Source organism: Tursiops truncatus, chromosome 12, assembly GCF_011762595.2.
Source record: "Tursiops truncatus isolate mTurTru1 chromosome 12, mTurTru1.mat.Y, whole genome shotgun sequence".
Classification (NCBI taxonomy): Eukaryota; Metazoa; Chordata; class Mammalia; order Artiodactyla; family Delphinidae; genus Tursiops; species Tursiops truncatus.
This window is the reverse complement of record NC_047045.1, coordinates 85,504,661-85,530,549: the sequence shown is the minus strand read 5'-3', so window position 1 is coordinate 85,530,549 and position 25,889 is coordinate 85,504,661.

The following is a 25,889-nucleotide window of genomic DNA, read 5'->3' as shown; positions in this document are numbered from 1 at the left end:
CCAGTGAGATGTTGGAAAGTGAAACAAAGTAAGAAGAGGTGTGTTAGGAGAGCTCTTGAGTGCCAAGGCTAATGCTTGGTTTCATTTATATCCAGGGTTTCCCTAAATGTAATATAAGCAATATAAATAGAGATAGAGATGACGCTGATGTAGAGAGATAGAGCTAACTAAATAATACTGTGGGTTTTCTTTTACATCTTCCAATGTCATTGACTCATAAACATTGTTTTCAGTGGCTCAAATCTAGTGAATGTACTATAATTTACTTAACCACGTTTGTGTGAATGGATTTCCACAAATAGAACTGATGTCAGAGCTTCAGCTAGAGACTTTTTATTATGGAAGCAGTAAGAATTTTTTAGAGGTCTAATGAGGGAATTGGGAAATAATCATTTGTTCATCAATTCCTAGCAAAAATAAATCATGTTTAAAGGCAGTAGCTGGTGGCCTCTGCCTCTGGAAAGTACATGAGAATTTATTGTTAAAAATATGCATTTTATTGAAAAGAATTGGATCAGGTTGATAAGACTTATTTTATATATTAAGACTTTACATTTTTATATCATTTGAGGAAGAAATTTAGGTTTGCTCTAAGATTGTAGGCAAAAAGACACAGCACTGCTTTTTACTATCATGTTTACCAATTTAGTCCCTTGAGGCTAAAAAAATAGATGTACAGTTTGCAGTAAAGAGAAAATATAATTATAAAATCATTATGAAAAAGTACTGGGAGTGAGGCAGAAAAAAAAAAGGAATGCAGTTGATGTTTAGTCTAGATTCATACAAGAGTTCTTCTATCTGTGGTCACAACACTGTGTCTCTTTCTGAAAATGTATTTGTTTCAATTGCTTACACTGAAAGAAAAAAAAAATTTATTTAAGAACAGTGGTGTCTGGAGACAATTTTTGGTTTTTGTAATTGGAGAGGGCTACTAATAGCATTTAGTAGGTAGAGACCAGGGATGCTGCTAACAGCCTACAATGCATAGGATAGCCCACTGCAAACTGTCCCCCCCAGCAAAGACATATCTCATCTGCAGTGTCCGAAGGGCTGAGGTGAGAAGCTCTGATCCAGAGGAAAATGAGCCTTTCCCTAATTTGCCTAAAGTTCTATATGGACCAGCAGTGGGCCTCTGGGTCTGGTACTGCCAACTTCATAAATAGAGTCTGAAGGATGTGTAACACAGCTCTAACAATTTTTAACTGTACGTCAGTACTTCGGAGCATCCTCCGATGCATAGGCCCTTTGAGCACTTCCATGACAGGCAGTAACAGGGATAAAGGAGATCTTATTTAGGCCTGCATGCAGGGAAGTGCTCTTCCTTAGTGGTTCTTACTGAGACTGCTTTAAAATATTTGGACAACTAACACTTAACCACATAGTGTTTACTAGTCAGGTCATTTTAAGGCTAACATTTTCTCGCTGATGATATTACCGAGAACAGCTCCATGGAGCCCATCTGCCCCTGGAAAGCATCTTGCTAAGCATAAACTCCCACCTGAAGGAGATGAGTCAGTGTCTCTGTGTGAAAACAGAAATCTCTCCTGAAAATAACAGTTTGCATGGGAATGGAAATATTTCATCTCTTTGAGAGAGACATGTTAGAAAATCAAGAAAATTTACCACACATTTCTTCAATATACTTTATAAACTGAGGTTTGCCTTCCAGTTGAAGGACGAATTAATTCTAAGTTCACAGTGTGTCCAGGGACAGGAGATTCATTTCCACAAGGATTCAGTAGCCAGGTGTGAATGTGTGAGTGTGTGTGTGTGTGTGTGTGTGAGAGAGTGTGTGTGTATGTGTGTGTGTGTGTGTGTGAGAGAGAGAGGGCACCTTTTTGTGGTTGCCTGTGTGCACACATGTGAGTGTGTAGTGTAAGAGGGTGCATCAATGTGTGTGCACACACGTGTGAACACGTGCATGCGTAGTGTTATAGACTTCTTCAGAGGGAGCAATCCTTGTATACTAAAACTGAATGCTTTGTAAACGCACACGTGGAGAAAATGACAGTTCGCTGACAGCAACTTCTCTGTGAGGGAGCATTTCCTTTCTTTGATACAGTGCTCTATCATCTCTAGGAATTAGGATGGAACAGAATGGGTCATTGTAAAAGAGAGCACATAGACCTCTTTGATTATGATGCTTTTCCGATGGTCTTACATCTGAAGATCACTTATTAATTGTGTAGCACTAGGTAGCTGGTAAGCTGTGTGAAAGCAAGGACCCTCCCTTTACATGTCTTGTCTTCTCTGTTTTTTCTTCCTTTGGCACCTAATACAAAAACCAGCACACAAGGGACACTTGAAATGAACTCAGCCCATATTTATTGTCTACTGTACACCAGTCGGTATGCTAAGGACTGGAGTCCCAGTGATGAAAAAGGCTGAACTGCTCTATGGCATGAGGGCCTGTAAATAAAACATGCAATATGATAACTGCTGCTACTGATATGGACAAAGTCCTGCAGAAAAAGTTAAGGCAGTTTAGAGTTAAATTTTGAGATGCAATTGGAATTTTTCTTGGAAGGGAAAGAAAGCTAAAGAGGAATTTAAGATAAGAAAGATCATAAGGTAGTTTATAGTGGCAAAAGATAATTTGCTTGTTTTGGAAGAATTTGCTTATTGTTTTGTACGTATGTGTCATCAAGAAATGTTTCTTTCTTTCTCTCTATCTTTCTTCCTCTCTGTCTTAGACTGCTTGAGCTGCCATAACAAAGTATCATGGTCTGGGTGGCTTAACCAACAGAAATTTATTTCTCACAGCTCTGGAAACTGATGAGAGCTCTCTTCCTGGTGTGCAGACAGCCCCCTTCTCACTGTCTTCACATGGAAAATGAGAGAGAGAGAGAGAGAGAACGAGAGAGAGCGAGCGAGAGAGAGAGAGAGAGAGAGAGAGTGAGAGAGAGAGCGAGCTCTGGTCTCTCTCCCTCTTCTTAAAAGGGCATGAATCCATCATGGGGGCACCACCCTCATGACCTCACCTAATCCTAATTATATCCTAAAATCACCACCTCCAATTACTACCGCTGGGGAATAGGGCTTTAACATACAAATTTTAAAGGGGCACGATGTTCAGTCCATAACCTTATCTGTCTATCATTTACCAGTTTATGAATTAGCTATACATATTAGGCTGTTTGTGAGCTCATTCTGAAAACGGTAGGGAACAATTTCAGATTTTTATACAGAAAGAGGAAGAATTATATGGACAGACCTGTATTTTATAAAAGATATTCTGGCGGTAGTTTGGGAGGATGGGTTGGAAGGACAGAGTTGCTCATGTAATGTGCAGGAGATGATGAGGGTCTGAATGGCAGAGCAACAGAGATCTGGAGGGGAGAGGATGAATAAAGGGAAAATACAGAGATAAGATGAATAAGAGCCACTGATTAAATGAATGTGCAGTGTAGAGGGAGATTGAAAAGTCATGGATATTTCTAGATATGGTAACTGTGCATCTGGTGATGTCACAATGAGACAGTGAACACAGAAGGAATGTAAAATATTTACAGGCAGAAAAAAGACATAGCCATGGACATTACACTGTGAAAACTGAGCTCGTGAAAGAGCACGGGATTTGAAGTCAGGCAAATTTATGTGCAAACACAAGATTTCTCATCATTGGGTGAGTCACTTGCCTCTTCACTCCTCTGTAAAATTGGGATAATTGGGCATTTTTCTGACCCTGTTGTAAGAATTACAATATATAGCTTATATTGTCCCTGAGTCATTTTCCTTGAAGACCCTGCAGCTGTTCCTGGAACATAATAAACAAGCAATTAATGTTATCTGTTATTACATAACTTTTTTTTCACTCATCATGATAAATACATTAATAAGGAACAGGTATATTGCTCTTGCTCTATGAAAGGCAAGTTCTCATATCTTTCCAGAGAGCAATACACTGAGTTTTCAAGCAACATCCTCTGAATAAAATATTACTATTATTTTTATTTTAGAGATGAAGAAAGTGAGACAGAAAATCCAGTAAATAAGGCAGAAGAGGGGAAATCACTAAATGAGTGATTTTCACTAAGGAGTGAAATAGGAGATCAGGCAGAAGCAAAGGAGGAAAAAGCATCAGGAAAACATGTGTCAAGTGCCTTGACAGGTGGAGGATGAAGACAGAGAAGATACCGGGCTGTGTGCTGAGAGAGGGAGTCCCATAGGGGTTGGGAAGGAAAGGCAGGCAGCATGGGACTGAAACACCGATGGAAAGCAATGGTGTAGAAACAAACTGGGTGAAGACCAGCTTAGTAAAGAAATAAAGGACAGAGAAAAATGAGAGCCAGAAACAGAGAATGAATGTGGAGGAAATAACAAATTTTCATTTTCCTGTTTAATATCTAAGGTGATCCTGTGATGAATTCTCTTCAGTTATCTTCATTTTATAAATGAGAAAAATGAAAGAAATGAGAGACAGCATCTTGCTTAGGACAACACTGCAAATCCATTTATGGTGGAGTTTCCATTAATATACAGACATTGAGATTTCTCAGGCCACCCCACTGAGCTCCACATTTTACCACTCTGTCTTTAACTGAAGTAAAAAATAAAAACTTCACAATTTAAGGCAATTATCGCTCATTTAACGTCTGCAGAACCACTTTGTTAGCAAGGAATAGCACAGTATGTGGGCTCCGCATACCAAAGCTATTGCTTTCAAAATATTTTCTGGATTATATCTCTACACAAACTGCTTATATTTTCTTATTTATAGATATTTCAGTTACCTCTTATTCTCTATATATTTAAACTGAAATATCGTAGAATGGTAGGACTTTGATCGTTAAATTATGACCCTTTCTGTCTTGGCGTGTATGAAGCCGCCAACATGGAAAAGCAACGTGAGGACTGCCGGCTGTTTATTTTATTTTTATTTGAGGACTGGTATTTGACTCTTGCCTGAAAAGACTAAATATGAGACACTACGTCTGGCCAGCTGTAGTGGGAAGGTTGAATAAGGAGGGCTGCGCTGTGAGAGAGCTGCCCTTCCACCAAAGAGACATGTTTTTCAGGGCTTATATAGAGACCCTATGGGAAAATCCTGCTTGTTTGTACCACCTGAGGGGCAAGAGTGTGCAAAAATTGAAGCCTGGGACAGGAGAGTCTTCAGCAAGAAAGAGCCGTCACTGAAGCTGCAGAAAGAAGGAACCTCAGGTGAACCACACAAGCTTGAAAACCAGGTTACTTCCACGCCCAGTGCGCCAGCATCAGACTACATCTGTCCTAGACAAGGAGCACGTTGCCTTCCCTCCAGCCCAGGGGTGTGATGGTGCTCGGAAAAGCTGCCCGTGTACGTCTCTACTCATCTCTGTGCTCAGTGATGCATATGCTGGTAGCATCAAATCAGCTCTCACAGGAGCCTTTCTACCAAGGACATCAGCAAGCACTATGGATCAAGATCTCTCTTATTCTTTGGAGAACTGGCTGTTGAACATTTACCAGCACCACTGCTTTAACCTCCTCTTTCCTTCACCCTGGCCATGAAGGGGTCCCTAAAAACCGCAAGGTGGAGGGGGAAAGGGAAAAGGAGGGATTCTCCACACACGACTTTCAAGCCCAAACTAGACCCAAGTTGGGGAAGGCAGAGAAACTGAACAATCAATGAACTTGGAGTTATAGACTGATTGTTGGCTAGTGAACTTAATGAAAACTAGGAGGGATCCTCAAAGACTAAGAGACCTGCCAGAATTTCTTCAGGAGCTAGAAAGTAGGAAACTGTCAGGGGGTGTATAGTGAGTACAGTAAGTGGAAAATAAGTATAGTTCATATTTTTATATATTAAATGCATCTTTTTAAACTGGTTACAACTTGATGATACTTTCCCATGGCAATTGAGTCAGAGTAGCATGGTATTTTTGTGACTTAGAAATGACATGATTAAATATCATTTTATATATCAGAGGACTACTCTTCTCCCTAGTTACTATGAAATAAATGCTCCCTGTAGCTCTCATCTGAAGTTTCGAAACAACCATTTCTCTAGGAGTCTGTGGTTTAAGAACCTTAAAATTAGAAGAAACCTTAAAATAGTAATATCCATGTAGAGACTAAGGCTTCTGTGTTTCATCGCTGAAAATAGCTAGAATGAGGACAAAACAGATGAGGGGTTGTGTTTCCACCCTGTATGTCAAAAGCTTCAAGGGAATGCCACTTCAATACTAACACTGAGAAAAGGTCAGAAAATCTCTAGAAGATAACCTTCCTTGAACCCATCAGAGAGCAGCCAAGTGTTCCGAAAGGTGAAGGCTGCTCAGACTGTCCAAGGAAATTAAGGGCACACGAACTGTTCTGCCTTTAGCGGAGTGCGGGAGAAGTGGGTGGCCCTTGTAAGAGAGGGTAAGAAGAAAGCAGCTAAAAAGTTTTAACAAATTCTTAAAAGCCAAGTGTTGGCCCAACAACAGCCTAAAATAACTGGGAGCTGGGATGTGAGAGGAGTCTACACTCACTTTCGCTCTTTCTTATGCTTCCACCAGGTGCTCCGGAGGAGGACAGGGCAAGGGGCCAAGGGGCTGGGGAGACTCCTCCCTGGATGGTGCGGATATCCCAGTGATGATCAGTTGCTGCTGGGGCCAGCTAAGAAATATCACCCACCTCCTCAGACCCTTCTCTATGTGAAGTCAAAGCCTATGGTAAAGGGAGATGACCCTCCAGCTTCCAGCGCATGCAAAGACTACTGCTTCTGGAAGAGGGGTGTAAGCAAAAGGCATCTGAGAATGCTTGGTTCCTACCCCCTGAGTGCACAGGGCTTTCCGAGAATGACAGCAGATCAGAAATGGCTTCTGAAAGCTGATGATGGAGTGGAAACACTGAGAAAATCCCTCTGTCACCTGAGCCCAACACCAAGCACAAAGAGCAGCAGTCCCCTGCTGCAGAAACTTGAAGCCTGGGTGCAGTGCCAGTGAGGAAAGTAACCACAGAACCAAGCTCAGCTCAACCAACCAGATTGAATCAACCTTCCACATGAATGGTCTTAGAGAAGAGATGGGCCAGTTTGGGGGTATAAACAAAATTTACCTCAGTCTCTACCATTTTATTCTATACAATGTCGTATATTCAATTAAAAAGTGAGAAACACAATAAAAACAAAGATAAAAAATAAAGTGTGAGTTAAAGAAATCAACAGAACAAAATTTAGAGAAATCCAAAACGTTGGAGCCATCCAACAGGGACTTTAAAATAACTATGCTTATTATGTTAAAAGACAAAGTGGAAAGTATATAGTTCCACATGTATGACTAGATAGGGAATTTCAGTGAAAAGTTGGAGACTAAAAAATAATTAAACAGAAATACTATCAATTAAAAAATAAACAGGGGCTTCCCTGGTGGCACAGTGCTTGAGAGTCTGCCTGCCAATGCAGGGGACACGGGTTCGTGCCCCAGTCCGGAAGATCCCACATGCCGCGGAGCGGCTGTGCCCGTGAGCCATGGCCGCTGAGCCTGCGCGTCCGGAGCCTGTGCTCCACAACAGGAGAAGCCACAACAGTGAGAGGCCCGCGTACCACAAAAAAAAACAAAAACAAAAATAAAACAGTATCAGAGAAGAAAAACTTATTCCATGTACTTATCAGCAGGTTGGGCACAAAAATGGAATTAGTGAATTTGAATTAGTAACAGAAATTTTCACTCTGGATTATAGGAAAAAATAATATGAAAACATAGAGCATTCAAAGGCTGTGGGACATCAGATTGTCTAACATAATTGGAAGTGGAATTTTAGAAGGAGAGGAAAACGAGAAGTGAAGAGATAGTGAAAGTTAATGAAGAAACTAAACCACAGATCAAAGAAACTCAGAAACATCCCACATCCCCTGCAAAAAAACAAAAACAAAACCCTCCACAACTAGTCACAATGTAGGAAAACTCCAGGAAACCAAAGATAAAAAGACAAAGCAATGAGGAACTTCACCTACACAAAAACAAGGAAAACTTACAGAAGTTTTCTAATGGGAAACTCTGGATAAACAAGCAGACTTGCACTACAAGAAACATTAAGAAAATTCCTCAGGTAGAGGATCATGATAGTGGATGGAAATTTGGATCCAAACAGAAATGAAAATCACTGGAAACAGTAAAAATGAGGATAAAGATAAAATATAGTTTGTGTCATTTTTAATTGCTTCAAAAGAAAATTGTTTAAAGAAAAAGAGTAACAATGTATTGCACAGTTCATGACAAGCGTAGAAGTAAAATGATTAAAGCAATAGCATAAAGCAAGAGATGGGAAATATGGACGTAAAATGGTATAAAGTTCTTATGACTATATGTGAAGTGGTGTAGTATTATTTGAAGTTAGATTACGATAAATTAAGAGGTTTCTTTTAAGCCCTATATTAGCCAGTAGAGATAAAATAAAATCATAAAAATATTTGTTAACCAAAAATAAGTTAAGTAACGAGGAAAAAGTAACAAAGAATTGTGGGGAAATAGAAATAGCAAAATGGTGTGTTAGATTCCAACCATGTTAATGATTACATTAGATTTAACTGGTCCCTCAATTTTACTTCTAAGTATTTACCTGGGAGAAATGAAAACTTATATCTACACAAGGCTTGTACATGAATGTTCACAGGGTGATTGAGAAGTTCTTTATCTTAATTACAGTGTTTGTCACACAAATGTGAACACTTGTCAATTGTGTACATTTTAAACTGTAACACTTTAAAGGGGAATATTTTACTAAGTATAAAATATACTACATTAACACTCACTTAAAAATCTAGAATAGGTAAAAATATTATTTCAGAAGCTATAAAATAAAACATATCACAATTATATCAAAAATTTCAAAAAGTATTTTTAATCATTAAAATATAATTTTATTTTACTTTGGGTATCATTTATTCATGATCATGATTTGTGTATACTTGTCTATGTGTATGAGGAAATGGTGTAAATTTTAAAACAAACAATTTAATAATAGCAATATTGACTATTCCCTAGAAGTTACATATTCATCATTAAACAATCAATGCTCCTATTAGGACATATGCAGGAATAAAAAAATTTGTCACAATATTGTGACAATCTAAAATATTTTTCGTATTTTCTCAACTTTCACCATTTTTTCTTTAAAATAAATGAAATGTACTTTTCCTCCTTCCCTCATAAAGCTGTTATTAAATCAATGCATTTTATAATTTATAGCATTTTAGAAATAAAGAAACTAGCTAGTAGTTCAAGAATAAAATGCTGCATATTGTATCTTTTAAGTGCACTTTGAATTAATTGACCAGTCTAGGAAATGCAGAATAACTTTAAAAATACGTTGCTATATCCATTGAGGTTTGTCCTTTTATGACCAAATTGCTATGTGATGCATCTTCTTTTTTTGTCTCAAAACATTTATTTGGATTAATTTCCCCCTCTCCTCCAATACAGTAAGCCCCTAAGATCTATAAATTGAGTTTACTTGACTTAGCTTTTACCAAACATCTGGACCACATTCTAAATATACAGGTAAGGGGTCCCAATTGGTGGGTCATGACCAGTCCCAGATCAGATTAATATTGAGTTGTCCTGACTGTATATACAGTTGTTACATTTCAGAAAATAAACTGTCACTGACATCAGAAAGCTCAATGAAACAACTCTGGAAACAGAGAAGAGATAGTTTCAGTGTTTTTGCTTTTGGAGATTGAAATTGCCCCTGTTTTTATCATTATTAGCAGACCACATTTTCCTCCTTAGGGTTGGAATATAATAGGAGGTTCCTTCTCTCTTGAAGCCTGTCACAATGGAAGTACAATTCTATACCACAAGATACTTGCTTCTCCTTTAAAACATCCACAGATTTTATATGGCATCTTGAAAAAGTAATCAGGCTTCCCTGGTGGTGCAGTAGTTGGGAGTTCGCCTGCTGATGCAGGGGACACGGGTTCATGCCCCGGTCTGGGAGGATCCCACGTGCCACGGAGCAGCTGGGCCCGTGAGCCATGGTCACTGGGCCTGCGTGTCCAGAGCCTGTGCTCCGTGACAGGAGAGGCCGCAATGGCAAGAGGCCCACATACCGCAAAAAAAAAAAAAAAGTAATAAAACATGAGATACAGGTTTATTTTACTGGATGAAATGAGATACTTTACTCTTAGCAGTAGAAAATGACACTGATTGTAGAGGACAGATAATGTGGTAATCATCTCACCAAAAAGTGCCATTGTTTCTGGAATTTAGACTTTGAGAATCCACCCTCAGGAGGTAAGCATAACTGTTCACTCCTTAAAGCAGGCTATGCAATGATTTCCTTCCAAAAAGGACAGTATGAAAAGGAGGAAAAGAGCAACCTTACAGTGGAGTAACCTAACAAACACTACCTCAGCCAGGGGGTCAAGGTCAACATTAACAGTGATGATAGCAGGTACCCTTGATGTGATATGGTGAGCATGACTTTTATCTTTGTGATCTTCCTCCTCCAAACCCATGAGCCCAGTCTGGTGTTGAGAGAAACATCAGAGAAATCCCAGTTGAGGAACCTTCTAAAAATAGTTGATCAGGACTCTTCAAAACTGTGAAGAATATAAAAAACAAGGAAGTCTGAGAAACTGGCATAACCAAGAGTAGCCTAAGGAAAGAGGTTGACTAATTGTAATGTGGTATTCTGGATGGGATCCTGGAACAGGAAAAGGACATCATATATAAGACTAAGGAAATCTAAATAAAGCATAGATTTTAGTTAATAATAATGTGTCAATGCTGGTTCATTAATTGTGACAAATATACAATATTAATGTTAGATATCAATAATAGCAGAAACTGGGCATGGGGTATATGAAGATTCTCTACACGTTTTCATAATTTTCTGTAAATCTAAAATTGTTCTGAGATAAATTTTATTTTAAAACCTTGGGGAATGCAGCTATGAAGTGTGTTACTCCTTCATTCTATTTCAGTTAATGTTGCTCTATTTGAGCATTCGGTGATGTCATTTACTAAACGGAGAATTTTATTTTATGTGTTTTAACCTAATTTGACATTTACTTGCTCAGATTCACTGTTTCCCATTAGTTGTTGGCAGGGGTTTTGCTCTCATCCATCTCACCAAATGCCTTATTTTCAGCACAATATTTAGTATGAGGAGTGAGTACCACCAACGCTTTAATTGGTTAATTTGACCTATTTAGAATCATGTCCTGTGTCAAAATGAGTCTTGGAGAAGACTGGGTAAAACTCCTTGTCACATCAAGTTGGTGACAGTTCCAGGATTAGAAGCCCTGCTTGCTGAAATTCGGATTTATTGAACTTTTCATCACAACCTAACTCACAAAGTAATAACCCCACTGGATCACATATAGTAATATACAGTTTATAATTAATACAGTTTTTCAGATAACAACAATTTGTTTCCCTGTTGATATTAACATTATCGGCTTGCTTCTAAAATAGGATTCGATCTTCTCAAAAGGAACAAATAGTCACCAAAGGAATACTGTTCTTGAATTACTGAACACCATTGAGAAATTGTCATTGCCTGGAATGTCTTCTTCTTGTTCTTTTACTTTTTAATATGGAACATCTCTTACTAAGCTTAAAATAATTTTAGTAATTATAAATTCAATGTAAATTTGAACAATTTTTGATAATATTTGACATGCAGAAATTATTTAGAGCAGAAAACCACTGGCTTGTTCTTCCTGAGTGTCAAGAATCTTTTATCTCCTGTTTGGAGATAAGTTCCTTTGCCTCAGACTTCAGAGCACTATTTGGTGAACTGGGACATTCTGTTAACATATGGTGTCCACATTTCTTAAAGGAATAAGTTTAATATTAAAAAAAGAAACAGGACTTCCCTGGTGGCACTGTGGTTAAGAATCCGCTTGCCAATGCAGGGGACATGGGTTTGAGCCCTGGTCTGGGAAGATCCCACACGCTGCAGAGCAAAAAAGCACGTGTGCCACAACTACTGAGCCTGCACTCTAGAGCCTGTGAGCCACAGCTACTGAAGCCCACATGCCTAGAGCCTGTGGTCCACAACAAGAGAAGCCACTGCAATTAGACGCCCCCACACCACAACAAAGAGTAGACCCTGCTCGCCACAACTAAAGAAAAGCCCATGAGCAACAACAAAGACCCAATGCAGCCAAAAATAAATAAATAAATAATTTTAAAAATTTAAAAAGAAACAATTTTCTCTTCACACAATGATCAGAATAAGGTAGCAATTTTCTATTATAATTAGATATAAGCACTTTAATGACAGTTGTTATCAAATGAGCCATTAACAGTGTAGCTCCAAACATCACAAAATAGGTTCTGCTCTCAGTTGAATCTGTGGGGTAGCTATAATTTGATATGAAACTCCAAATTAAAAAAATATATATCCCTTTCTTCTATTTTGTATTAATTATTTTTGAGAAGAATTATGGAGGCTTGAAAGAGTGTAAGTTCAGTGCGGCTGAAGCATCTCATCAGAGTTGATGGGCATCTAGAGATTTAATTGGATCTAGCCTGGAGTGGATGTTAAAATCAAAATGTTTATGGAGGACCTTCAAGATGGCGGAGGAGTAAGATGTGGAGATCACCTTCCTCCCCGCAAACACATCAAAAATACAACTACATGTGGAACAATTCCTACAAACACCTACTGAATGCTGGCAGAAGACCTTAGACTTCCCAAAAGACGCGTGAGTGTGACCTACATGCAGAGGCGGGGCCAGATCCAAAGCTGAACCCTGGGAGCTGTGTGAGCAAAGAAGAGAAAGGGAAATCCCTCCCAGCAGCCTCAGGGGCAGCAGATTAAATCCCCAAACTCAACTTGAGGTACTCTGCATCTGTGGAATACATGCATAGACAATGGATCATCCCAAAATCGAGGCAGTGGAATGTGGGAGCCACTGTAGACTTGGGATTTCCTGTATGTGACTGACTAGTTTCTGATTTTTATGTTTATCTTAGTATAGATTTTAGTGCTTGTTATCATTGGTGGATCTGGTTATTGGTTTGGTTACTCTTTTCTTTTTTTATTATTACTTTCTTTATTTTTTTATTTTAATAAAATATTTTTTATTTGAACAACTTTATTTTATTTTTTTTCTTTCTTTTTTTTTCTCCCTTTTATTCTGAGCCATGTGGCTGGCAGGGTCTTGGTGCTCTGGCCGGGTGTCAGGCCTGAGCCTCTGAGTTGAGAGAGCCTAGTTCAGGACATTGGATCACCATAGACCACCTGGGCCCATGTAATATCAATCGACGAGAGCTATCCCACAGATCTCAGTAAGACCCAGCTCCACTCAAAACCCAGCAAGCTCCAGTGCTGTACACCGCATGCCAAACAACTAGCAAGACAGGAGCACAACCCCACCCATTAGGAGAGAGGCTGCCCCAAATCATAATAAGTTCACAGACACCCCAAATCACAGGACTGCACATGGTCTTGCCCACCAGAAAGAAAAGATTCAGTCTCATCCATCAGAACACAGCCACCAGTCCCCTTCACCAGGAAGCCTATACAACACACTAAACCAACCTTATCCACTGGGGGCAGACACCAAAAACCATGGGAACTGCGAACATGCAGGCTGTGAAAAGGAGACCCCAAACACACTAAGTTAAGCAAAATGAGAAGACAGAGATATATGCAGCAGATGAAGGATCAAAGTAAAAACCCACCAGACCAAACAAATGAAGAGAAAATGGCAGTCTACTTGAAAAAGAATTCAGAGTAATGATAGTAAAGATGATCCAAAATCTTGGAAACAGGAGAGAAAATACAAGAAACATTTAACAAGGACCTAGAAGAACTAAAGAGCAAACAAACAATGATGAACAATACAATAAATGAAATCAAAAATTCTCTAGAAGGAATCAATAGCAGAATAACTGAGGCAGAAGAATGGATAAATGACCTGAAAGATAAAATAGTGGAAATAAGTACCGCAGAGCAGAATAAAGAAAAAAGAATGAAAAGAATTGAGGACAGTCTCAGATAGCTCGGGGACAATATTAAATGCACCAAGATTCGAATTATAGGGGTCCCAGAAGAAGAAGAGGAAAAGAAAGGGTCTGGGAAAATATTTGAAGAGATTAAAGTTGAAAAATACCCTAACATGGGAAAAGAAATAGTCAATCAAGTCCAGGAAGTGCAGAGAGTCCCATACAGGATTAATCCAAGGAGAAACATGTCAAGACAGATATTAATCAAACTATCAAAAATTAAATACAAGAAAAAATATTAAAAGCAGCAAGGGAAAAGCAACAAATAACATAAAAGGGAATCCCCATAAGGTTAACAGCTGATCTTTCAGCAGAAACTCTGTAAGCCAGAAGGGAGTGGCAGGACATATTTAAAATGATGAAAGGGAAAAACCTACAACCAAGATTACTCTATCCAGCAAGGATATCATTCAGATTTGACAGAGAAATTAAAACCTTTACAAATAAGCAAAAGTTAAGGAATTCAGCAGCACTAAACCAGCTTTATAACAAATGCTAAAGGAACTTCTCTAGAGGGGAAACACAAGAAAAGGAAAAGACCTACAATAACAAACCCAAAACAATTAAGAAAATGGTAATAGGAACATACATATCGATAATTACCTTAAATGTAAATGGATTAAATGCTTCAACCAAAAGATATAGACAAGCTGAATGGATACAAATACAAGACCCAAATATATGCTGTCTAAAACAGAGCCACTTCAGACCTAGGGACACATACAGACTGAAAATGGAAGGATGGAAAAAGATATTCCATGCAAATGGAAATCAAAAGAAAACTGGAGCAGCAATTCTCATATCAGACAAAATAGACTTTAAAATAAAGACTACTACAAGAGACAAAGAAAGACACTACATAATGATCAAGGGATCAATCCAAGAAGAAGATAGAACAATTGTAAATATTTATGCATCCAACATAGGAGCACCTCAATACATAAGGCAAATGCTAACAGTCATAAAAGGGGAAATAAAAAGTAACACAGTAATACTAGGGGACGTTAACGCTCCACTTTCACCAATGGACAGATCATTTGAAATGAAAATAAATAAGGAAACACAAGCTTTAAATGACACATTAGACCAGATGGACTTAATTGATATTTATAGGACATTCCATCCAAAAACAACAGAATACACTTTCTTCTCAACTGCTCATGGAACATTCTCCAAGATAGATTATATCCTGTGTTACAAATCAAGCCTTGGTAAATTTAAGAAAATTGAAATCGTATCAAGTATCTCTTCCGACCACAACACTAAGAACACTAGATGTCAATTACAGGAAAAAACAACTGTAAAAAATACAAACGCATGGATGCTAAACAATACACTACTAAATAACCAAGAGATCACTTAAGAAATCAAAGAGGAAATCAAAAAATACCTAGAAACAAATGACAATGAAAACACGATGACCCAAAACCTATGGGATGCAGCAAAAGCAATTCTAAGAGGGAATTTTATAGCAATAAAATCCTACCTTAAGAAACTAGAAAAATCTCAAATAAATAACCTAAACTTACACCTAAAGCAATTAGAGAAAGAAGAACAAAAAAACCCTCAAAATTAGCAGAAGGAAAGAAATAAAAATCAGATCAGAAATAAATGAAAAAGAAATGAAGGAAAAAATAGCAAAGATCAATAAAACTAAAAGTTGGTTCTTTGAGAAGATAAACAAAATTGATAAACCTTTAGCCAGATTCATGAAGGAAAAAAGGGAAAAGACTCAAATCAACAGAATTAGAAAGGAAAAAGGAGAGGGAACAACTGACACTGCAGATATACAAAGGATCATGAGAGATTACTACAAGCAACTATATGTCAATAGAATGGACAACCTAGAAGAAATGGACAAATTCTTAGAAAAGCACAACTTTCTGAGACTCAACCAGGAAGAAATAGAAAATATAAACAGAGCAATCACAAGCACTGAAATTGAGACTGTGATTAAAAATCTTCCAACAAACAAAAGCCCAGGACCAGATGGCTTCACAGGCAAATTCTATCAAACATTTAGAGAATAGCTAATACCTATCCTTCTCAAACTCTTCAAAAATATAGCAGAGGGAGGAACATTCCCAAATTCATTCTACGAGGCCACCATCACCCTGATACCAAAACCAGACAAAGATGTCACAAAGGAAGAAAACTACAGGCCAATATCATTGATGAACATAGATGCAAAAGTCCTCAACAAAATACTGGCAAACAGAATCCGACAGCACATTAAAAGGATCATACACCATGATCAAGTGGGGTTTATCCCAGGAATGCAAGGATTCTTCAATATATGCAAATCAATCAATGTGATAAAACATATTAACAAATTGAAGAATAAAAAACATATGATAATTTCAATAGATGCAGAAAAAGCTTTCAACAAAATTCAACACCCATTTATGATAAAAACCCTCTAGAAAGTAGGCATAGAGGGAACTTACCTCAACATTATAAAGGCCATATATAACAAACCCACAGACAACATCATTCTCAGTGGTGAAAAACTGAAACCATTTCCACTAAGATCAGGAACAAGGCAAGGTTGCCCACTCTCACCACTATTATTCAACATAGTTTTGGAAGTTTTAGCCACAGCAATTAGAGACTAAAAAGAAGTAAAAGGAATATAAATTGGAAAAGAAATAAAACTGTCACTATTTGCAGATGACATGATACTATACATAGAGAATCCTAATGATAATACCAGAAAACTACTAGAGCTAATCAATGAATTTGGTAAAGTAGCAGGATACAAAATTAATGCACAGAAATCTCTTGCATTCCTATACACTAATGATGAAAAATATGAAAGAGGAATTAAGGAAACACTCCCATTTACCAATGCAACAAAAAGAATAAAATACCTAGGAATAAACCTACACCTGGTGATGGGAGAATATGTGTTAGCCCCACCTTTAACCCTGGCTGAGCAGGGAGACCCAAACCACATGGAGGGCAAACTTCCATCCAACTAGCTCTTTACTATGTTTGCACAGACCCCTCACCCCCAGCTCTAAAAGCCTGGCATAAGGAAAGATGTGCTCATGTCCAAGAACTAAACAAAAATGCCTTCGTAGCTGCTGTCCTATACAACATATCCATCTCACAACAGAATATCATGAGGTATGACAGAAGTCAAGAAAATACTCACTCTGAAGAGACAAAGCAGTCCTTGGATTATCAGAACCAAATATGGAATTTAAGATAACTATTATTAATATATTACAGCCATTAATGGAAAAGGTAGACAGTATGCAAGAAGGGACAGATAATTTCAGGTGACTCGCAACTGTAAAAAATAATCACATGAAAATGTTATAAATGAAAAAAAAGCAGCAGAGATGAAGAATTCTTTTGTCAGTCTCAATGCAGACTCTACAAATCTAAATAAAGAACAATGATCTTATACATAAGTCAATAGAAATTACCCAAACTAAAACATACAGAGAAAAAAAGAATTAAAGAACAGAGCAGAGAGTTCTAAACCTACTGAAAATTTTCGGGAGGCCTAATATATGTATAATTGGAATTCCAGAAGAGAGAATAGGCATAAACAAATATTAGAAGAAATAACAGACAAGGACTTGCAAAATTGTTTACAGACACAAAACCAGATAGCCAAGAACACTGGAAAAATACCACACAAACAAAAAAAACCGAACAAAACCAAACAAAAGTTAAAAATAAACAAAAACCAAAACTCCAAACTAAACAATAGAAAAGCTAAAGTAGCTATATTAATTTCCAATGAAAATGTTTACAGAATGAGTAATATTTTCAGGGGTAAAGACATACATTTTATAATGATAAAGAGGCCAACTATCCAAGATGCCATAACAATTATATAACAAATACATATATTGGTAATTTAGACAGCATTTTTATGTAATGCTTGCATAGAGCACACGTGTTTGAGTGCACATGTTGCACTCAACTCAAGCATTCTCTCATCTCTGTTCCTCAGTGTCTCTATCACTGTCACCACCAAGTTGCTGTTATCTACATCAAACTGTTATGGAAATATTTTCAACTTTATTAATTTATAAGCTACAAATTTTCTTTAGTTATTTATTCATGGTTAATTCCCATATATCTCACAATATCTTCCATTTCTTCCTGGGGTATTTTGCTCTGAGTGTTTTTAGAGAGGGTGTTTTTATTTCATGCTAATATCTAAATGATATTTAACTGGATATAAAATTCTAGTTTGCTTCACACAATATGTTTCCTTCATCTCTTTGAAAGTACCATTTAATTGTCTTCCTTTAATTACTATTTCTATCGAGAAGGCTAATAAGACTTCCTTTTCAGGTGTTCAATTGTTGAAACCTTGAAAGCCTTGACATTCTCGTCTTTGATGTTTCAAAATTTCATTCTCATAGGTCTAGTGTGGATTTTTAAAAATTTTTTTATTATTTTTTTGCAGTATGCGGGCCTCTCACTGTTGTGGCCTCTCCCGCTGCAGAGCACAGGCTCCGGATGCGCAGGCTCAGCGGCCATGGCTCATGGGCCCAGCCGCTCTGCAACATGTGGGATCTTCCCGGACCGGGGCACGAACCCGTGTCCCCTGCATCGGCAGGCGGACTCTCAACCACTGCGCCACCAGGGAAGCCCTAGTGTGGATTATTAAAACCTGTATCTCCTATACAGCTCTCTGTGCCCTCCTGTAATCTGTGGATTTTCATCTCTCTTTCATTGGGGTTTGATGAACTTTCTCATTTATCCTTTGTACTAGTATCCTATTGCTGCTGTAACACATAACAGCAAACATAGTGGCTTCAAACACAGACACACACACATACACAGACTTATTCTCTTACAGTTCTGGAGGGCAGAGTCTAAAATCAAGGTGCTACAAGTACTGTGTTCCCTCTGGAGACTTCAGGGCTTTTCCAACTTCATTCCTTGGTGTGTGGTTCCTTCTCCACCTAACTCCAACCTCTTGCTTTCATCATCACACCTACTGCTCTATACCCAGACCTTCTCAGCTTCCTTCTTGTAAGGGCATATGTGATTACATTTAGGGCATAGCCAGATAATCCAGGGTCATGACCCCATCTCAGGATCTTTAGTTTAATCACGTCTGTGAGTCTTGTCTGCCATGGAGGGTCACATTCTCAGGTTCTGAGGATTTGGACACAGCTACCTTTTGAGGGACGGTTATTCAGCCTCAACATCACTACTTTGAATAGTCGCTCCTCTTAGGTCTTGTTTGTTATTTTTCCTCTACTTCTATGACACATTTTGCTAATGCTTCTCTGTTTATCCATATCTTTAAACCCAAAGTATTGGCATCCAAAAACCGCTAGGTTTCTCTTACATCCTATCCTCCCAGTCTCAGGAAAATCTCTTTTTTTCTCCTCCACCTGCTTTCTAAGGAGTCCCTGAGCTCTTCTCTCAGGGATATACAGAATCATCTCTTTAAGGGGCTTGGGTTTTACAGAAAGAAAAGAAAGAATAAGGAAAGAAGGAAGGAAGGAAGGGAGGAAGAAAGCCTTGCTTCCAGCTACATTGTCTTTCCTTCTTGCCATAAATATTCCCTGAGAAAGAAACATATTGTCTGACCATCTGCTTGAAATGGAGGGAAGGAAAATAGGGAGAAAACACACAAACAACTCACTGCAGTTGGAAGTAAAAGAGCTGAGTTTAAATCTAGGTTTGGAGCTTAATGTGTAAAGCAGAAATAGTGATGCCTACCTCACAAGGCTGTTAAAAAATAATCATTGATCCTGAAAGTGCTATGCAAATATATGTTGTTATTGTTTTATACTGTTAGGGGCAAAACAATGATTCCGTTCCTCATTCATTTTTGTTGTCTTTTTTTTTTTCTGGTTGTTTTTGACTCGTGATAAAGACAACTGTGGCTGAGTGAGTGGAAAATATATTTGTTCTTTTAAAATTGAGGGAAACACGGTTCAAAAGCCATTTTTTAATTTTCATGAAATAGCAGTGGATTGACCTCCACTAGATTATTTTGCTGCAAAGCTATGTGAGACTAACCTCAATGAGGCAATTGATTTTCTCATAGTTCCTTATGAAGCTTGTTAGGCAGGTTTCACAGTAGAGTCCATTACTGCATGGAGAGCCATTGGCCCTTTTTATGACCGGCAATATAAAAGGTTCATTAGCTTCCCGCACTTACACCATTCAGAGAGCCAGGGCCCAGAGACCAGGGCAGGCACTGGGCAGAGGCTTTTTTCTTTCTGCTTAGTAGCACATTTTAATGGACAGTAAATCACCACCTTCACTTGTCTGCCAAGGAATCCTTTGCCAAGGAACAAACACACACACAGAGGACATTAGTGACCTGTTCGTTCCCTCCTTGGTGTGGTTATTAAAATTTCACAGTGGCAAAGGCAAGAGATGTTTAAAGAGATGTGGAGGTCATCTATCTTCCCTCCCCCACTTCATGGACATATAGCACGAACTGATCAGTGAAATTTTGCTCATTGATTTAGTGTAAATATTTTCCAACTTAAGTGTACATGTTTCTTATATTTTAAACTAGCTTTTCCTAAATAAAATAAAACTGGGGAGATATATATATATATATACACACACGTATATATTATATAGAAGCATTACTAGGAAGAAAAATTTAAGAGCTGAGAAGCTCTTTTTCTTCTTAACTTGCCAACCAAATATTTGGGGGAAGTACATTTTTATTTTTTTACATCTTTATTGGAGTATAATTGTTTTACAATATTGTGTTATTTTATGCTGCATGGAAGTATAGTTTAAATTCACTAATGACATGGAACTCTGGTCTTCCTAAATAAGAAAGTTCACAAAACACTCAGATAGATTTCAGATAGCCTGAAAATCCCAGGGACTTTGATTCCTTAACCGTTGCACTGCAGTTCAACATTTGATTCACTTTTAAAATTTAATATATAAGAAATAAATATATATTCCTTGGAAAAAATAAAACATGCAGGGTAATAAGAAACTATAAAATTTTCTAAACTATACTGTGTAGAATTTGAAACATTTCTATGCCTGTACTTACTTGTATATAGAAGTTTTGTTTAAGGACTTCCCTGGTGGTGCAGTGGTTAAGAATCCACCTGCCAGTGCAGGGGACACGGGTTCGATCTCTGGTCCGGGAAGATCCCACATACCACAGAGCAACTAAGCCAGTGCACCACAACTACTGAGCGCGTGTGCCACAACTATTGAAGCCCACACCCCTAGTGTGTTGTAGAGCCTATGCTCTACAACAAGAGAAGCCACTGCAAGGAGAAGCCCACACATGGCAACAAAGACCCAATGCAGCCAAAAATAAATAAATAAATTTATTTTAAAAAAGTTTTGTTTATTGTTCCATGTATACCAGGAACAGCATTTCTGATTAATGAATTTAATCTAATCATCATTCTTAATGTGCATTATTATATATTATTATTATATATAAATATAAATTTTATATATAAAATTACATTAATTCACATGAAATTTTAATAAATGTCCTGTTATGTTCAGCTTAATTTTTTCCATCTCCTCTTCCTTTTCTTCTTCCATAATTTTGCTATTTTAAATACGAGTAGAATAAGCATCCATAAAGAAGGTATTATGGTGGAGCATGCAAGCATACGATGTGTGTAGACTGGGTTTGATTCCTGGCTTCATTCTGTAGATAGCTGTGAGAACTTGGGCGTGTTTCAAAACTGCTCTGAGCCTTTAGTTTCTTCACGTGCAAACGGGGATACTACCCACAGGGCTTTGTGACAATGAACTTAAATACAACTTGTGAGGTGTTTAGCACTGTTCTTCTAATGTAGTAAAAGTATTGTAAGTGGTAGCCATTATGCACTAATTCAATGCATAATTGGGCGTTTCTCTAACTACTTCTTTGGAATCAACCCCTAGAAGTAGAACTGCTGCTTTCCTAGTCGGATTCTTACTTACGAAGATCATTTGATGTACACTTAAGTGGTCTGCCAGAAAGCCTGTGCCAATTTGCACCCTAAACAGTGTGCTTACATGTACATTTTCACTTATTCCCACAAATATTAGGTATTTTCATTGATTAAAACATTTAGTAAAAGATTGTCCCATTATTAATTTCCATTTCTTTGGTTGCTAGTGAGATTGCATTTTTTAACAACACTTATGTGTGTTCTCAGCATCTGTATTTCTTCTTTAGTGGTTTGTTTATTCATGAATTAGCCTGTTTTTCTAGTGATAACAATTTCTGTAAGTAGTAAGAATTGTAACCCTTTTTGTGACATAAGTTGTCATTTTTTTTTTCAAATTTTCATTTACTTTTCATCCTTACTTATGTTTGTTTTGTCAGGGCTATACAGGTTTTTCAATTATTTATGTTATCAAATCTCTTAGTCTTTCTCTCTAAGATTTCTGCCTTTGGGGTCATAGTTGGAAAGTATTTCTCCATCCTCTAGTTGAAATGAGAATGCCCTCAGATTTGCTGGGTTGTTGCTTTGTTTTTATTTAGAATTGCCAGGGAACACCTGCTTTTGTGAGAAGATTCCAAAAATGTTATACACTTAAACCAACTGTGCTAAATATTGATGTGGGTCACCAAAGGTTGGAGTGGTTTTAGGGGTCAAGAAGTAGTGAGAAAATGCCCAAATATCAGTGTGAATTATTGTGATTGTGACTTTTACACAGAGGCCAACGATCTCCATTATGGAGGGTGTTAACGCAAACATTTCCTAGAATCTGGTTGCATATATTCCATACCAGATTTTACCTAGCTGTTAATAGAACAAAAAGAGCAGGAACATTTCTTTAACCCCAAGATTATATAAATATTAATCTATATTATCTTCTAAAATGTGGTTTTTAGTATGCAATTCAATCTTTAATCATATAAATATTGTCGTGATAAAGCTAGCAAGAAAAATCTATAATTTTATACATTTTTAGTTGGCTAATTGGTTCAAAATGCATTTTAAAAATATTAACCATTTATCATTGATTGAGATAGCATCTACTTGTCGTTTTGTTGAATATTAAATTTTGCTTTTGTAATTGGACTTAGTGTTATTAATTAGATATTATTTTAAATTAGGTGGTTCTTAAATAAAAGAAAATACAATATTTTCCTTAGGTCAGTACTTTCTAACTTAAACTCCTCCACATATTTCAACATTTTGCTTTTTTCCTGCAAAACGTTGTTTAATTATATGAAACTATGGATTTATGACCCCATGACTACGGAAAAACAACTTGTCTTTCTACTACAGTAGCTCGTGGAGCAATGTTAAAACATTAGCACAAATAGCCACAAGGCATATTCAATTGCAAAATTATGTTAGGAAAAGTGCATTCATGTCTCCACTTCTCTCCCTCCCTCCCTCCTCCTCTCTCTTTATACGGAACTGATATGATTACAGTATAGGACTCTGTAACTTCATATTCATAGTAATTGCCAGGCACTGTTCCTCAGCCTCTATGGTCATATTGTTGTTATACCTGGGGCCACCTGATATATATTTATAGGACGAGTCTCACCTCCGTTTCAAGGATTAATTTTAACCATATGTGGAAGACATTTATTATATCTAGCCCAACAGCATACAAGTTACTTTGAGTGGAGCTGTGCCTATTTACCCAATTCTGAGAATTTCACTTCTACTTTCTTCAGCTGACTTAGAAATTTTCCTGATCGCTAAGTGCTTCTATGATTTGGCTCTACCTCATTATAAGTAAATGCTTTCCTTCTTACTACTACCCTTCTCCCCACCCCAGACTAAATTCTGTACGAGAACCTAACCCAGCATAGGGTCTTCTGGCCAGATTTCCCTGATGCCATTGGTAGAGTCATCTGCTGCCTAACATTTATTCACTAAATATTAAATTATGTTGGAATCTTTGACACTGAGCTGGCTCCCATTACTATTTAGTTGGACTCTTTGGATAGCTGTGTTCTCAATATGACCTAGTTCCTTTCTCTTCAACTTGTGTTGTACATCAATAAATACTTCTAGTCCTTTGCTTTTGTCCCTCTTGATCTTTATTGTCCTGCCATAGTTAACATTGTTCTGCCTCATTCTACATTATGATATGTCCATTTTTAACACTGCATCTTTAAATCTAGTTTCCAGTTTTGTAGATAATTTTTTTATTTCCTCCAATACAGACTAATATAATAAAAATAAAATTGCATTCCTACTGTCAGAAGGAAAGGTAAAATCTTTTAGGTAGTCTCAGAAAGTGAAGTTATGTGATATTATGGTGTATATTTCTTTGTGATTGCATTAACTAGTGAATTTAGAATGGGCTGCAGAGCATGGTAAAATTAGAGCTAATTTCTAGATTAAAAGTGGGATTACCTGGAACTTTTTCTTTCATCTCTGACATGTAAAGAGCTTAAAAGTTGTCACTCCTATCCTTATAAAATGAAAAATCTGAACAAACTGAATATCAAGTACTTTTCTTGGATTCCTCAGAGAACTGATGTCACAAGGCAAAGTACCACCCCAAAATCCAGAGAGATAGGAAAATCCAGAGTTATAGCTGAAATATACTTACTTATCTGGAGCAGAAGCCTCTGGAGATTTGAAGTCGTAGAATATTTAAGGGGGGTTGGAACTAAGAAACACTCCTGGAGTTCACAGCCCAGAGACACAAACCCAGTGAGAATCTGAGATTTATTCATAATATTATGAAATGTTTCTCCTCTCCCACATGCTCTTACCACACCAACAGAGCTCCAGTTACAGCTGAAAGAGCTGCAAGGTGCAGACTGTCTCTGAGGAGAAGTATTTAGGGAACCTCCAAATTAACAAGGAGACAAAAGCAGGGACACCAGAGGAATTTGAGGACTTTGGCACCTACAACTGCAGCAAAGATGAAATAGCCAAACTCCCAGCCAGAACACAAAACTTCACCCTAATGTCCATTTACATCAGATCCTATTACCTGGTACATTGTGTCTGAATTTCAATGAAAAATTACAAAAGGTAAGGAAATATACAGTTAAGAGGCAAAACACACACCAGAAGCACACACAGATATTGGAATTATTAGATAAAAAATTTTAAATAACTACTATGATTAATACATTAAGGGCTCTAATGGAAAAAGCAGACAACATGTAAGAATAACTGAGTAATATTAGCAGAAAGACAGTCTAAGGAAAAAATCAAAAGTAAATGTTAGAAAGAAAAAGTAAAAGATGGGCTCATAAGTAGATTGGTTATGGCTGAGAGAAGAATTAGTGAATTTGAAGATAAGTCAATAAAAATTTTTCAAGCAATAATGCAAATAGAGAAAATTAAAAAAAAAAAAAAAAGAACAGAATATCTCCAAATCTGTGGGACAACTTCAAAGTGTATAACTGGTATACCAGGAGAAGAAGGGAGAACAGAGTAGAAAAAACTCTTTGAAGTAATGATGGACAAACTTTTTCCAAAATTAATAACAGACAACAAACTATAGAACAAGGAAACTGAGAGAACAACACATAAGATAAAAATTTAATAAATTATACCTAGGCATAGCATATTCAAACTTCAGAAAACCAAAGACAAGGAAACAATATTTTAAAAGCCAGGGAAAATAAAACACCTTAAATATAAAAGAAAAAGTGTTGTCATCAGAAACAGAACAAGCAAGAAGAGACTGGAGTAAAGTATTTAGAATGTTGAAAGAAGAAAACCCCTCACCAACTCTCCATTATCTATCCAGCAAAAATTTTCTTCAGAAGTGAGAGAGAAATAAAGACTTTCTTAGATAAAAAAAATTTGAAAGAGTTCATCACCGGAGGACCTACAATGAAAGAAATGTTAAAATAATATTTTCAGGGAGAAAGAAAATAATTTCGATCATACACTTGGCTCTACATAAGGAAAGGAAAAGCATCAGGGCAGGAATAAGTAGCAGTAAAAATCTTTTATTTTTCTTATTCTTAATGATCTAATTCTAATGATCCCAAACTGTTTGTTTAAGGTAATAATAGTAACAATTTATTGGGTGATTATATTATAC